The 5,603-nt window shown below is 31.2% G+C and overlaps 1 non-coding gene across 1 annotated transcript; it reads left to right on the top strand.

Moving 5' to 3' along the window:
- Window positions 1-5,212: 5,212 nt before the first annotated feature.
- On the top strand, window positions 5,213-5,319 carry LOC134362350 (U6 spliceosomal RNA). Its single transcript, XR_010021606.1, has one exon. It is a non-coding gene; the product is annotated as a U6 spliceosomal RNA (small nuclear RNA).
- Window positions 5,320-5,603: the final 284 nt, after the last annotated feature.

Here is a 5,603-nt window from a genome sequence, read left to right as displayed (position 1 = left end):
CCGGAACTCATGTTACCCTACTTCACCACCGCGCTTTGTTAATACACTTGTTAAAAGAATAGGCTTACGATTGCTTTAAAATGTAATTCCTAGTAATTGTCTTCTGCCTTGCCATACTGGTCAAAATGATGTCACTGTGATCATCAATTACAAATTCATGTTGTTCTTAGTATTTTCTTTGTAACTTTCTGCAATAGTGAATATCATGAACTATTCCTTCCATCGTACACCCTTCTTCCTTAGTTTTTGTGATGACTTCAGACTCTGGTTTTCCTTATGTATTTTCAATATTTTCTCCTCTAGTCCCTCTTCCACTCCTCTTCCCATTCTTTCTCCCTAAATATAATTGAATTTATTCACAAATCTCTGGCAATTTTCTTATAATAAATCCTACAAATTATCTGCTTTAGAATAACAAAGGGAGATATATTCACCTGTAAATTCTCTAACCCAAAACCAGATCTACCAAATCAGAAAATCTGGAGCTGTAACTCAGGTTCTCAGTTTCTAACGTGCACTTAGTGATTATTATGTATCATACAGGTTGAGAATTACTGCTATACTCACATATACTCATCTCCTGGAAATCACACTTAATTCTATAATTTAATGTATCACCTCTATGAGAATATCTCTAAAATTATTATTATCCATAGTTTTAAACTTATTATTGTTATCCATAGTCTTAACCTTATTTCTGAAAACTCTTGTCTCATATTTCCAACTAGGAAATAGGTATCATATTTCCTGCTAGGCAGCATTACATTTAATATCTGCCAATAATTCCATAATGTCTTATGCTCAAATCAGTCTCCCATTGGGGATTACCACAGAGTAAATATAAATTCTGTTTCTGATCAATGTAGATATATTTTTAATGAATGTGGCTGTGACAATTTGTTGACAAGATAGTAGGTTAATTTGCTACAATCTTATCATTGACATGAAAAAAGTTTTTGGCTTCATGATTATAATCTCTTCCTATATGCTTTAGTAGAACTTCTTTGCTTCTAATCTTCAAAATAAATATACTGGATTTCTCCACATTTATTATATATTCCAAAAATTAATTGGAGCTCATAGAATCCTTGAGTGTCTCCAGTGTACACTTGTGTGTATATTAATGCACATGAGATTTCCATTTGATTTATGGGCTTGGACATTTTTATATCATAAAATAGTAAAATTTTTAAAAAAACAATGGCTTATTCAAATAAATCCCTTGATCACTTAAAGAAAAACATCTTTATATGTCATTGTGTTTTGAATTTCCTGAACATAATACTCAAGCAACACATATTGTATATTAAACAGCTACTTGCCTAAGGATGCAGTGTTACCTTCATGCATGTTGCATATTTTCTATTAAATTTTAAATAAGTCCAATATTTTTAAAAACTTTAACTGCATGCAATGAATGGTTTGATAGATAAAAGAGTTTTTTAAATTACCATAACTGAGGATAGATGTACTTTGAACATCACTATTGAAATTTTATAAGCATATGTGACATTAATCTGTCACATTGTATTAAAGAATTCTAAATTTAAGTAAATTTTGCATTTTAGAATTATATTCTAAAATTGTGTATGGTAAAAAAAACCTTTAAACATTTTTGTGATATGCAAGATGAATTTTAATATTTTATCGCAAGGCCATTACACTGAAAATGCATTTGAATTCGAAGAACAGTGTAGACATGTTCTTTTCCAGTGTAACGTACTCTGGCAGAGAATATTTAAATTCAGAATTAATTGGGAGGAAAAAATGTATCTTATATCACTGTCCTTAAAGTCATTCAGTAAGACCCTTCATAAAACATAAAAATCATGCACTGTCACTATGCACAAACAAATTATGCACAAAAAATAGAGCTATTATTTGTTCTGCAATAAGATTACACAGAGAAATGATTAAGGCACTGTTCAGGAATTTACCTTTGGACTTTTTTTTCCCCCACAATTATACATCTCCCCAATGTACATGCAACCAAAAGTCCTAAAGTCTTTGTTATCTAAAGAATTTCTGTTCCAAAATAAGGATTAAGAACAAAATATACATACATTTCATTTAATTGTTTCTACATAGTACTGAAGGACGATACAGCTATTATTACAAAATGCCTATGGTAAATGTGGTATTATAATTGGTGCAATATCTTCATAAATATTAATATACTTTAATTACTTCCATTTAAACAGAGACACCAACCAGCGATAATCCAAAATATCTATATAAGAAGAATGTGCATATATTCCATCTTCATTTCCAATATACACAGAAAAATAGATCTTGCTCAGGATCTGTTTGTAAAATTAGCACCTTAATAAAAGAGAGGAAAAAATTCCATCCGATGACTTCCTAGAATTAATAAATAAATAAGTAATTTCCATTTGAGACCAAATAGTGTTGAGAGGTAGTTTCATAAGATTCCAGAGATTCAAAGTGACTGTCTTCTGATGATTTCTATTTTACTCCTCACCAGCATTTCTCTCTCGCTCGCTTTTTTTTTATAACAGCCGCCATGACAATAGGTGTGAGATAATATCTTACTGTGGATTTTGATTTACATTTCTCTGATGATGAGTCATGTTGAGCTCTGTTGGTCACTTGTATGTCTTCTTTGGAGAAATGTCTATTCAGCTTCTTGCCCTACTTTTAACCAGTTATTTATTCACTTATTAATTTATCTTTTTATTTATTTTTTTTTTAAATTTATTTTTGCTATTGAGCTGTATGTGTTCTTTATAGGTTTGGAATATTAATCCCTTATCTGATACATGATTTGCAAATATTTTCTCCCAGTTCATACATTGCCTTTTCATTTTATTGACATTTTCCTTTGCCCTGCCAAAGCTTTCTAGTTTGATGTAGTCCCACTTGCTTATTTTTGCTTTTTTCTGCCTGTGCTTTTGGTGTTAGTTTCAAAAAATAAATTCCAAGATGGATGTCCGTGATCTTTTTTCTATATTTTCTTTTAGGACTTTTACGGTTTCAGATTTTATCTTTAATCTTTAATCCATTTTGAGCTGAACTTTGTGTATGGTTTAAGACAGTGTCTAATTTTGTTTTTACATGTTCAACACCATTTACTGGTGACACTATCCTTTCCCACTGGATATTCTTAATGCCCTTGTCAAAGTTTAGTTGAGCATATATATGTGAGTTTATTTCTGGGATTTCTACTCAGTTCCATTGGTCTATGTGTCTGTTATTTTGCCAGTATTATACTGTTTTAATTCTTATGCATTTTGTAATAAAATTTGAAATCAGGAAGTATGATGTCTCCAACTTTGTTCTTTTTGTTCAGGATTGTTTTGGCTATTCAGAGTCATTTATGGTTCTACATCAATTTTAAGACTTTTTTTTCTATTTCTCTGAAAAATTCCATTGGGATTTTGACTGAGGTTTTATTGAATCTGTAAACAACTTTGGGCATTTTAGCCATGTTAATTCCTATAATTCATAAACATGGGATATCTTTTTTTTATTTGTGTCTTCAATTTCTTTCATCAATGTTTTATAGTTTTCAGTGCACAGATTTTTCACAATTTTGGTTAAATTTATTTCTAAGAATGCATTTTATACTTTTGGATGCTGTTGTAAATGAAATTTTCTTGATTTCCTTTTTTGAATAGTTTGCTGTTTGTGTAGAAAACTCTATTGATTTTTGTGTGCTCACTTTGTATCCTGAAACTTTACTAAATTTATTTACTCACTCTAACAACTCTTCTTTTCCTTTATGGGGTTTCTAGAATTTTCTACGTAAAAGATCATTTTACCTGAAAACAGATAATTTTACTTCTTTCTCTTCTGTTTGGATGCCTTTTATTTATTTTTATTGTCTAATTGCTGCAGCTAGGACTGTTACTACTAGGCTAAGTGGAGTGGTAAAAGTGAGTATTCTTGACTTTCTGGATCTTAGAAAAAGAGCTTTTAGTTTTTCCACTTTGATTAAGAGGGTGGCTGCATGTATTTCATATATGGCCTTTATTATGTCAAGTTAAGCTTTTTCTGTCTATACCTATTTGGTTCAGACTTTTATCATGAATGGATGTTGAACTTTCTCAAATACTTTCCCTGCATCTATTGAAATGATCATGTGTTTTTTATCTTTCATTTTGTTAATGCGGCAGATCACATCAATTGACTTGCTTGTTGAATCAACTTTGCATTCCAGAAAGAAATTTTTCTTGCTTGTTACATATAATCTTCTTGATGTGCTGTTTGCTAATATTGTATTGAGGATTTTTCCATCTATGTTTGACATAGGTATTGGCTTATAATTTTCTTTTCTCATGGTGTCTTTGTCTGGCTTGGGTATCAGGGTGATGCTGGCCACATAAAATTTAGTTTGGAAGTATTCCCTCTTCTTCTATTGTTTTGAAAGTATTTTAAGATGAACAGTATTAATTCTTCTTTAGATATTTTGTAGAATTTACCTGTAAAGCCATCTGGTCCTGCCATTTTGTTGTTTGCTGTTGGGAGGATTTGTATTACTAATTTAATGTCCTAATTTGTAATGGTCTGTTTAAGCTCCCTATTTAGTCTCGGTTTAGTTTTCACAGGTTGTAATATCTAGGAATTTATACACTTCTTTTAGGTTATCCAAGTTGTTGGCACATATATAAAAATTGCTTATAATAATATTTCTGGAGAATTTATGGTAATGTCTCTTCATTTATTCCTCAAATTTTGTTTATTTGAATATGTCTTTTTCCTTAGTCTAAGGATTTGTTAATTTTGCATATATTTTTTAATTAACCAAATATTACATATAAGAAGACACTTATTTATTATGTTTGCATACGAATAAAATAGGAATTTGGTGAAATTGTAGCAGGATTAATAAAAATTAATTGATATCTCAACATCAAACATTAAAGATACTAAAACAGTACATGTTGGTGCATTTTTTTTTTTTTCTCTTTGAAAAGTATCTGTATCTATCCATTGGGAGACTGTGGTGGAATAAATTATGCTCCCTCCTAAAGATGTCCATGTCCTAATCCCTGGAATATGTTACCTTCCACAGAAAAAAGGACTTTGAAGATGTGATTAAGGATGCTGTATTGGGGAGCTTATACTGGATATCTGGCAGGCCTAATATAATCACAGCAGTTTATAGGAGGAAAGGAACTTTCTGAGATACTGATTCTGAGATACCAACAGCATAATCTTTGAATACTCCAATTTTAAGAGACTGTTTCCTGTGCTCGCTTCGGCAGCACATATACTAAAATTGGAACGATACAGAGAAGATTAGCATGGCCCCTGCGCAAGGATGACACGCAAATTCGTGAAGCGTTCCATATTTTAGGTGCCTCGTTAGCGCAGTAGGTAGCGCGTCAGTCTCATAAGAGACTGTTTCCTCATCGGCAATGTTAAACAACTTCTGTGTAATACCTTAAATTTTTATTCTATGGAAAAGCAACCCTAACAGATCTTGAAAGATCTGCAATGCTCTTATTTTTACCACAATAGAGTGTTCTAGATTTATATAAGTGACTGTGTGAAAGATGTAGCCTTAGCCTGTCGACTCAGTACAATTAAATAACAGAAAAACTCTCATACTATTTTGCATAACCATCTTGTCTAATTAC

The sequence above is a fragment of the Cynocephalus volans genome, chromosome 13 (genome assembly GCF_027409185.1).
Source record: "Cynocephalus volans isolate mCynVol1 chromosome 13, mCynVol1.pri, whole genome shotgun sequence".
Taxonomy (NCBI): domain Eukaryota; kingdom Metazoa; phylum Chordata; class Mammalia; order Dermoptera; family Cynocephalidae; genus Cynocephalus; species Cynocephalus volans.
The sequence above is the reverse complement of the archived record's forward strand: the minus strand, read 5'-3'. Positions and strand labels throughout refer to the sequence as shown.